An 11,471-nucleotide genomic window follows, 5' to 3' on the forward strand; every position below is an offset into this window, starting at 1 on the left:
CGTAAAAAATCGGATATATGTATCTTTAGTCTCGAATATTATGGAGCACTTAGCAAAAGAAAATTCTTGTCAGCTGCTATGAAAAACAAATAAATAAAAATAAAACAAAATAAAAACTAATGTTACAATAAATTATTAAGAAAAATAGTTTCTTACTTCATTCTGTGGAAAAAACAGAACCACTGACATGTTTGGGCTGAAAAAAAATGCGAACGTTCTCAAAGCATGGGATACATGGGATACATATTTTCTCATGAAAACATAAAAATAAAATACTTTAATAAGTGTAAAACTGTTCCGTTTGTGTAACGAAAAATATCATCGCTGATGAATTTGCGTTCTGTAAGGCCTTGTAGAAACGTCCAGCTAGAAAGTTGTTAACAGAACTTGGAAATTAATTTTGTTAACGTCTGAGACATCATTATTACATCTTGTCATGTATGGACGCATCTTATTTACCAGAGACTCCGTGTGCAGCAGCCCTCCAGTATTTGGGTGCCACTGCTAGGGTTTTAGTTACACGGTTCGCCTTAAATTTTTCGTCACTGCACTCTACACCCAAATAACCGATATACGCTACATAAATGTAACTGCATTCAGGCCAGTATCTCCGTCGAAGGCGAGCAGCGAGCAAAATATATTTGTGCGAATGGTTGTCCGAAACCCAAGTTTCAGTGAAGTATACTACTAGACTATTGTCCTTAGCTCGCAATAAGCGCATTGTACACATAACTTCGTTCTTACTGCAGCAGTTTGTTTGCTTTCTACTAAAAACTTTCGCCCATCATTACACTTTCTCAACTGAAAACCAAATGAGCCGAGAAGACAAGGAACGGAAGTCTCTGAGCCAGAACAATTAATTTTTTCACGGAGATCATCGATGTTCTACCCGCTGGATACTATCCTCTGTTGTAGCATCGATGTATGGTTCTACGCACAAACTTTTTGTCAACATCGTCAAACTCCGTTGATTTCCGTTTTCATTCATATACCTTTCTTCGAGAACCGAAACAATCACATCCAAGCATTCTGCCAATGTTACTGCGCTATTAGCATGGAATACAGTCGTTTCGGGGAAATACCAGAAGGTTTCGTTGTCATTTCGTGAACCTGAGCAAAATTTATATTATTCCTGGCTTCTTCAGTGTTGGCCAAATCAGTAAAAAACTTCAGTATATTCGACGCGACGAGTTTAGATTGTTCTCGAATGTCTTTCGCCCTTTACGCACACCAACCAGTGTAGCTCTACACGTAGGCCCTGGCTCCTGGATTTTGCTCTCTACTAAACACACGTCAACGCACCGTTCCACGGAAGAAACCGCACATGTACACACATGTGGAACCGAAACATAGAACATTCACATGGTGCTGACCTACTACACTGTTAGTAGTGTAGATGTGGCAACAAAGTTACGAGACAGGCGAATCACAGAACTTGCTTGCATCTCTATTATTGGCTAAGATAAATGTGCCCACATTTGTTTAAGTATTATGTAAAACAGAAGCCGGTTTCGTCGCACGGTGTTTTATGGACTCAGGTATATTTGTTACTGCTTACAGATTCGTGTGCGGATTGTTCGGCTGAAATGCATTGTCATGTATATTGCTCATATTCTGCTTAATTTTTTTTTGCATCTATTTTTAGTACTTTCTCACATTTAACAGAGAATTCCATGTTTGCAGCTTCTGATAGAATTCAGCTTTATTACACGTTTCACAGAATGCGTTTGTAACTTTGTTTTGAATGCCACTGAGTATGCTTTAAGAGGCAGTAAGTTGAAAATTCTTCCTTGCAAATGTTAAAAACGCAACAGTGCGTACACAAATGTATTCACATATTATTAACAAGTACAATAAACAGTACATTTTAGCAGAAATGTATGTGCTAAAAATCATCCTTCAACTCCAGCAAAAATTTCGGCGTTCTCCATTAAATGCAAGAAAGTACGAAAAACTGATAAGAACAAATGAAATAGAATACGAGCAATACACTTACAACGCATTTAAATCGAGCAGTTCACACACAAATTCTTAAGTAGGAACAAATATACGTTGAGGTCAGAGAAAGCCATGTGACGAATGGAGCTTATGTTTTATAGGAAACAGAAACAAATATGGAATCATTTACTTCATCCAATGTTATGGATGCTAGCAAAATCAAGTGGAATACTAGCTTTACAATGTAACTCAAAGTGTGCAGTTCACTCAAGAAGTCGTAATCAGGTACACAAGGCGATGAAACCAGATTCTGTGTCATGCATTGACTAGTGAGTTTTAGGTGTTGGCACGTGCTAAACTGCAGTTATTAACACTTGATAATGGCCCCAGGGTAAAAACTGCAATATTCCGTTTTACAAACAAATAACGTTATTTTCAAAAGGTGACTGTGATATAATTTACAAAATTTTACAAGAGTATCAGCTGCTACAAGAAGTTAATTTTACTTCTTGATTGAGAGTTTTCAAATACCCTTTGCAACGTTACAAAATGTTTCCAGGCATGCACTTTACCACTACGCTACGAGACCCATTCATAAAATGAAACTGTAAAAATTAACATAGTCTTCGTATTGCGCAAAGTAAAAATACAGATTTTCGCGCCATATTTTCCAGTATTCGAAATTCACTAGCAGGATGCTAAGAGCGCTACTATCGTTTTCTGCTCCCGTATCGTAACTTGGGCAGTCCACTTCTTATATTATGGTGTTCTGTGAGGGTGCGAGATGCTCTGTGGAAAGGAAGCAACGTAACCCCATCAAAGCGGAATTTTTTTTATGGAGGAAGGGAAGTTTTACTTTACGCGGTAATGCTCTTAGGTAATTTTTAATGATTTTCGATGTATGAGTTATATAAAAATATGTACCGTTTTTCAAATCATACTTTGTAAACTTGACATCATTTCGTGGGCTAAAATAACTACTTACGACACATTCCATATTGCGATAAATATTGAAACGATTATTCAGCAACAATATATAACAATATTCAGTTGTTGTTGTTGATGTTGTTGTTGTTGTGGTCTTCAGTCCGGAGACTGGTTTGATGCAGCTCTCCATGCTACTCTATCCTGTGCAAGCTTCTTCATTTCCCAGTACCTACTGTAACCTATATCCTTCTGAATCTGTGTAGTGTATTCATCTCTAGGTCTCCCTCTACGATTTTTACCATACACGCTGTCCTCCAGTACTAAATTGGTGATTCCTTGATGCCTCAGAAAATGTCCTACCAAGCGATCCCTTCTTCTAGTCAAGTTGTGCCACATATTTCTCCTCTCCCCAATTCTATTCAATACCTCCTCATTAGTTATGTGATCTACCCATCTAATCTTCAGCATTCTTCTGCAGCACCACATTTCGAAAGCTTCTATTCTCTTCTTTTCTAAGCTATTTATCGTCCACGTTTCACTTCCATACATGGCTACATTCCATACAAATACTTTCAAGAACGACTTCCTGGCGCTTAAATCTATACATGATGTTAACAAACTTCTCTTCTTCAGAAACGCTTTCCTTTTCATTGCCAGTCTACATTTTATATCCTCTCTGCTTCGACCACCATCAGTTATTTTGCTCCCCAAATAGCAAAACTCATTTACTACTTTAAGCGTCTCATTTCCTAATCTAATTCCCTTAGCGTTACCCGATTTAATTCGAATACATTCCATTATCCTCGTTTTGCTTTTGTTGACGTTCTCCAAGACACTGTCCATTCCGTTCAGCTGCTCTTCCATGTCCTTTGCTGTGTCTGACAGAATTACAATGTCATCGACGAACCTCAAAGTTTTTATTTCTTCTCTATGGATTGTAGTTCCTACTCCGAATTTTTCTTTTGTTCCCTTTACTGCTTGCTCTATATACAGAGTGAATAACATCGGGGATAGGCTACAACCCTGTCTCACTCCCCAACCACTGCTTCCCTTTCATGCCCCTCGACTCTTGTAGCTGTCATCTGGTTTCTGTACAAATTGTAAATAGCCTTACGCTCCCTGTATTTTATCCCTGCCACCTTCAGGTTTTGAAAGAGAGTATTCCAGTCAACATTGTCAAAAGCTTTCTCTAAGTCTACAAATGCTAGAAACGTACGTTTGCCTTTCCTTAATCTTTCTTCTAAGATAAGTCACAGGGTCAGTATTGCCTCGCGTGTTCCAACATTTTTACGGAATCCAAACTGATCTTCCCAGAGGTCGGCTTCTACCAGTTTTTCCATTCTTCTGTAAAGAATTTGTGTTAGTATTTTGCAGCCGTGGCTTATTAAACTGATAGTTCGGTAATTTTCACATCTGTCAACACCTGCTTTCTTTGGGATTGGAATTATTATATTCTTCTTGAAGTCTGAGGGTATTTCGCCTGTCTCATACAGCTTGCTCACCAGACGGTAGAGTTTTGTCAGGGCTGTCTCTTCCATGGCTATCAGTAGTTCCAATGGAATGTTGTCTACTCCCGGGGCCTTTTTTCGACTTAGGTCTCTCAGTGCTCTGTCAAACTCTTCACGCAGTATCATCTCTCCCATTTCATCTTCATCTACATCCTCTTCCATTTCCATAATGTTGTCCTCTAGTAAATCGCCCTTGTATAGACCGTCTATATACTCCTTCCACCTTTCCGCTTTCCCTTCTGTGCTTAGAACTGGGTATCCATCTGAGCTCTTGATATTCATGCAAATGGTTCTTTTTTCTCGAAAGGTCTCTTTAATTTTCCTCTTCACAGGATCTATCTTACCCCTAGTGATATACGCCTCTGCATCCTTACATTTGTCCTCTAGCCATCCCTGCTTAGCCATTTCGCACATTCTGTCGATCTCATTTTTGAGACGTTTGTATTTCTTTTTGCCTGCTTCATTTACTGCATTTTTGTTTTTTCTCCTTTCATCAATTAAATGCAATATCTCTGCTGTTACCCAAGGATTTCTATTAGCCCTCGTCTTTTTACCTACTTGATCCTGTGCTGCTTTCACTATTTCATCTCTCAAAGCTACCTATTCTTCTTCTACTGTACTTCTTACCCCCATTCTTGTCAATCGTTCCCTAACGCTCTCCCTGAAGCTCTCTCCAACCTCTGGTTCTTTCAATTTATCCAGGTCCTGTCTCCTTAAATTCCCACCTTTTTTCAGTTTCTTCAGTTTTAATCTACAGTTCATAGCCAATATATTGTGTTCAAAGTCCACATCTGCCCCTGGAAATATCTTACAATTTAAAACCTGGTTCCTAAATCTCTGTCTTACCATTATATAATATATCTGACACCTTCCAGTATCTCCAGGCTTCCTTCATGTATACAACCTTCTTTTATGATTCTTGAACCAAGTGTTAGCTATGATTAAGTTATGCTTTGTGCAAAATTCTACCAGGCAGTTTCCTCTTTCATTCCTTACCCCGATTCCATATTACCTACTACGTTTCTTTCTCTTCCTTTTCCTACTATCGAATTCCAGTCACCCATGATTATTAAATTTTCGTCTCCCTTCACTATTTGAATAATTTCTTTTATCTGATCATACAATTCATCAATCTCTTCGTCATCTGCGGAGCTAGTTGGCATGTAAACTTGTACTGCTGTGGTAGAGATGGGCTTGGTATCTATCTTGGCCACAATAATGCGTTCACTATGTTGTTTGTAGTAGCTTACACGCATTTTTATTGTTTTTTAGTTATTATTAAACCTACTCCTATATTACCCCCTATTTGATTTTGTATTTATAACCCCGTATTCACCTGACCAGAACTCTTGTTCCTCCTGGCACCGAACTTCACTAATTCCCACTATATCTAACTTTAACCTATCCATTTCCCTTTTTAAATTTTCTAACCTACCTGCCCGATTAAGGGATCTGACATTCCACGCTCCGACCCATAGAACGCCAATTTTCTTTCTCCTGATAACATCGTCCTCCTGAGTAGTCCCCGCCCGGAGATGCGAATGGGGGACTATTTTACCTAAGGAATATTTTACCCAAGAGGACGCCATCATCATGTAACCATACAGTAAAGCTGCATGCCCTCGGTAAAAATTACGGCTGTAGTTTCCCCTTGCTTTCAGCCGTTCGCAGTACCAGCACAGCAAGGCCGTTTTGGTTAGTGTTACAAGACCAGATCAGTCAATCGTTCAGACTGTTGCCCCTGCAACTACTGAAAAGGCTGCTGCCCCTCTTCAGGAACCACACGTTTGTCTGGCCTCTGAACAGATAACCTTCCGTTGTGGTTGCACCTACGGTACGGCTATCTGTATCGCTGAGACATGGAAGCCTCCCCACCAACGGCAAGGTCCATGGTTCATGGGGGGGGGGGGGGGGGGGAGGTGATATTCAGTTATACTTTGAAATATATAGTGGACCAACCACATTTGCGTTTTCTGGTGGTCAGGAGCTACTGTACACTGCTACATTGATTTGCTGATATTTTCATAGTGATGCCCAAGAGTTGGCAGCAGTTGTGCATGATGAAAAAGGTGAATATTCACAAATGTGAATCTCAGGTGTTGACTGGGAAAATTTTTCTGTTGCAGCTAAGACACTTCCAGAAGGTCTGAAAGGGTTAAGTGGATGATGTTACTTTCTTTTTCTGTGTAATAAGATATAAAAAGGAAAATAAGTATAACAAAACAGTAACTGAAACAGTACGAAGCATGAGCTCCAAAACGTTGTTCTTCCGTAACAATGAGAAAATAACGAGAAATTGTAATACAGTAATATATCTGAAACATTAGACAAGATATTTGTTATATGTATACAAGAACAATTATTACGGGCCACTAAGGATGCTTCGTAAATGAAAGGAAGTGAAAGCCGTTTGGGATAAAGACAAACAGCTTTTTATTTAGTTGGTATACATTTGCAAAAAGATATTAGTAATAGAGTAATAATATGGCTGCAGGGAAGGAACGACAGAAAACATCAATGTGGCGGAAGTTCGATAATATAGGGCAAGGAAATACAACATTGCGCTTAAAATAGTGATTATTCTTGGAAGATGATCTTCTTGTTTAGCACAGGTGTTAACCAACTCCAGGGCGGGCAGCGGTATCAACCGCGATGTCTACCGAGCGCTCCTTTCGATGCGTACCTACCAGATGGCATGGATGGCATGGTGGCGAGCTGAACCAGGTTTTTATTTGCTGATGACGCACAGCGTCATCTGCTTACGAAACTTATTTTTGTTTGTTGCCATCTGCTCGGTAACAAACCTGGTTTCGTGTTTTAAAATATTTTGCATCGGCCGGGAATCGAACCCGGGCCGCCCGCGTGGCAGGCGAGCATTCTACCACTGAACCACCGATGCTCGTATATTTCACATTTCCAACAAGAATTTACTATGACAAGGGTTCTGATTGGTGGCTCTCATTTCCTTGTTTCTTTCGATTTCTTTTCTTCCCAGGTAATTGAATAAGTCTTCTGGAAGTTGTTATATGCTGTTTTTGTTTCGGGTTAAAATTACTTGTTTCATTATGTGATCTTACAGGACTGAAAAGTTGCTTCCAGTTTGATTTACAAATGTGACGACTTGCCCCAGTCTCTAAATGAGTGATACCTAGACACCGTACGAACGTTCTACTCTTGGATCATTCGGAACAGGTTTTCGCTTGATGGTAAATGTCTTTATGTAATCTGACACATGAGCTACTTCATATGGCGCTGATAATCTCATAGCTGGGCCGTGGCCGCCAATAAACCACACACACACACACACACACCTGTCCACATATTACAGCTTTTCATTAGATTCTCTCCAGCAAGTCCAAATAAGCCCATAATCAGGGTGTAACTAGAATAGAGCAACCTTTCGCTCCCCCCCCCCCCCCCCCCCACACGCACACAAAAAAGGAAAAATTGAAATTCAGAGAAAACATGGGAAAATTTGTAGAATTAATCAGTAAGGGGAGTCTTCCCTAGTATTAAAATAATTCAACTAATTTTTGGAAATCAGTCTGACGTAAAGAAATGCGAATTGCATGGGAAACTTCAGCTAGACGATGATACTGTGTTCAGTGCATCTATGTACTTGTAAACTAAATCACACGAAGCACACAGAAATGTTATATGTAATTGAACTTGATGTGGTTTAATGTAACTGATACGTTCAGCGAAAATACTCATTAGTGAAAGCTAAGATTGGTAGCGACCGGAAACAAATGGATATTAGTCAGTAGTCACTCACAGTCTTTCGACTTCTATTGAAACAGCTACTCCCACCAACTTCTGTTCCGAGATTCATCTCAAGAGTGAACGATTAAAACTTGTTACATCAACTCAGAGGTACACAATGGCGTAAGATGTCGTATACAAATGATACTACTGCTACAAATTGCTAATCACCGAAATGAAATACAGCAATAAGCAATGACAACTGTGTTTCAGGCGTACTGACCACAGCACCATTTGATCGTCAAAGTTGGCAGCGAGAAGTCACACTGCGCTGGGACTGAGATTACGAGCTACGGTCGCAGGTTCGAATCCTGCCTCGGGCATGGATGTGTGTGATGTCCTTAGGTTAGTAAGGTTTAAGTAGTTCTAAGTTCTAGGGGACTGATGACCTCAGAAGTTAAGTCCCATAGTGCTCACAGCCATTTGAGCCATTTTTTGTGAAATTCTGATTTTCCTGAAATTAAAAGATTTATAAAAATTCATGCTCCCCCAACAAAAACTGCCTCCGACAAATCTTGATAAACAGTTTGGATGACTGATTTGCAGAATCAAACTACATTGCATACATTTGCACTGTCATTACACATACATGCCTTTGACAATTTGTGTCATAATATGCGTCAGCACGAAGATGCAGTCGACTCGACACCTGTGTTTTTGAGGTCGCAGAGACATTTGTTGATGGCTTACCTTATGACTTATATCGTTGCTGCATGCTCTCACTGCTTTTCATGGGTTTCTTAAGACAGTACGGAGACAGCCATGTTGCTCGCTAGTCGCCTCGTCTCAAACTGATGCTAAGCAACGGCGTTGGCCGCTCTGTGGACACTTGTATTGTTGAGAACTGCGTCAAGTCGCGATATGTTGTTTGTTTACTCTAAGAACATTAAAAACATATGCAGAAAATAGTAATCATCCCACAAAATTAAGGGCACTGTCCATCCATAACAGTAGGGTAGCAAATCAGCTCGGACGACCGGGGCAATGCTACCCGAGATAATGTGCTCTGTTAAAAATAGGAAACACAAAACTGGAAGGAGGGGGGGGGGGGGGAATCTGTCAACCGTAATAAAAAATTATTTTGTAAATCATTCTGACATGCGCCATTAACCAATGTCAAAGATCGTATATAAATATATATATACAGTGTGATTATAATTAAAGTTAAACTTTCAAAACGCTGTAGAAATAACACCACTGGTCAGAATGACGTCAAATTGCAACGAAAAATATGATCGGAGAAGAGGGAAAACGTATGGCAGAAGAGAAAAAAACTAGTGTGAAAATTAACCAACATATGGCGCTGTACGTGTCAGAATACGTAAATGAAAACACCTGTAATGCGCACAACCCACTGAAGTTAGTATAAACACGCCGGGTACACGGTTTTTCTCCTTTCGCGTCTGCGACATTCGCCATGACTGTCTCAATGCAGGATCGCGCACTGCTTGTAAAGCTGTATTACAAGAATGATGACTGTGCACACGTCGCTCTGCATAAGTTCCGATACTAAAGGGTTTGAAAAAAGGCGTTGGTCGGATGACTGCCGTGGGTCTGGAGAAAATGATTCAGAAATCCGAAAAGACGGGTTATTTTGGTGTGCATCCTGGCAGAAGGAGGAAACGAATTAATTCGACGTTAATGGAAGCAGTGGCCACAGCAATGCTGGAGGAGATGAGAGGTGGTGTGCAAACGTGTAGTGCACGGAGAATTTCCCGAAGATTGGGCATACCCGTGACCACGGTGCTTGAAATCCTACGAAACAGCGTTCTTTGCTATCCATTTAAAATTACCCAGGTGCACGAGCTGTGTCCTTTTGACCTGCCAGCAAGACAGACCTTTGCTTTAAAATTTCTTGTTCGCATGGAAGTGGACAATGATTGGCCGTGGAAGATTTTTTTGGACAGACGAAGCTCACTTCCATCTGACAGGATATGTCAATACACAGAACTGTCGAATATGGGCAACGGGAAATCCACACGCAAATCAACCAGTACCACTTCATCCTGAAAAGGTCACTGTGTAGTGAGGGTTTACGGCATCATTTACCGTAGCGCCATGTTTTTTCGAAGAGACTGGTGCTTCCGGTCCTGTTACCTGTACCGTCACTGGTAAGCGCTATGAGTGTCTTTTCCGCAACCACGCCATTCCAGCTCTCCAACAGCGTGGATGTATGGATGGGATCATTTTTATGCAAGATGGCGCACCTCCGCACACTGCAAATCCAGTTACATAGCTGCTGAAGCGCCATTTCGGAAATGTTAGAATTATCAACCGTCATTTGCCTATAGCCTGACCGTCCCGATCACTTTATCTTAATCTGTGTGACTTCTGGCTGTGGGGCTATCTGAAAGATGTTGTGTTCAGGGTCCGATTGCAAACTTAGCTGCATTGAAGGCACGTACTGTGCCGCAACACATTCTGAGTGTGACCCCAGAAAAACTTCGATAAGTTGTGGAACATGCTGTTTCTCGATTTCAACTTGTTGCAGAAAACGGTGGACAGCATATTGAAAATGTTTTGCGCCAGTCACACGGAAATTAATAATCCAATTGATTTTGATTCATGCTTTTTATGCGATTTTTGGCCTCAAAGGCAATTAAAAACCGATGTGAGTGATGCTTTTTATGCGGTTTTTTGGCCTCAGGACAAATAAAAATTGACTTTTCCCATCCGATATGATATGACTTTGCCGTGGTGTATGGGCTTACGTAGCTAAGAGTATCATACACCCATGCACATTGAGTAGTACAGTATGTTTAACGTCAAACGTCCACCTTAGGCACTGTTGTGTAATTCATTTGTCACTTGTAGTCGACCACTATTAAATCACGATGCTCACAGTGCAATCTATTGCTACATTTTGTAACTATTTATTTATCTTCTTCCATATGTTTTCCACCTTCTCCGATAATATTCCGTTGCAATTTGACGTCATTCTGACAAGGGGTGTTATTTCTACAGTGGTTTGAAAGTTTAACTTTAATTATAATCACCCTGTATATACATAATCATCCTGTATACAGGGTGGTCCATTGATCGTGATCGGGCCAAATATCTCACGAAATAAGCGTCAAATGAAAAAAACTACAAAGAACGAAACTTGTCTAGCTTGAAGGGGGAAACCAGATGGCGCTATGGTCAAACGGATATCAACTGCGATTTTTTAAATAGCAACTCCCATTTTTATTACATATTCGTGTAGTACGTAGAGAAATATGAATGTTTTAGTTGGACCACATTTTTTCCCTTTGTGATAGATGGAGCTATAATAGTCACAAACATATGGCTCACAATTTTAGACGAACAGTTGGTAACAGGTAGGTTTTTTAAATT

The 11,471-nt window shown here is 40.2% G+C and overlaps 1 non-coding gene across 1 annotated transcript; it reads right to left on the reverse strand.

The window, feature by feature from the left end:
- Positions 1 to 7,201: 7,201 nt before the first annotated feature.
- On the reverse strand, positions 7,202 to 7,272 carry Trnag-gcc (transfer RNA glycine (anticodon GCC)). The gene has a single exon. It is a non-coding gene; the product is annotated as a tRNA-Gly (tRNA).
- Between the last annotated feature and the right edge of the window lie 4,199 nt (positions 7,273 to 11,471).

The sequence above is a fragment of the Schistocerca cancellata genome, chromosome 2 (assembly GCF_023864275.1).
Source record: "Schistocerca cancellata isolate TAMUIC-IGC-003103 chromosome 2, iqSchCanc2.1, whole genome shotgun sequence".
Classification (NCBI taxonomy): Eukaryota; Metazoa; Arthropoda; class Insecta; order Orthoptera; family Acrididae; genus Schistocerca; species Schistocerca cancellata.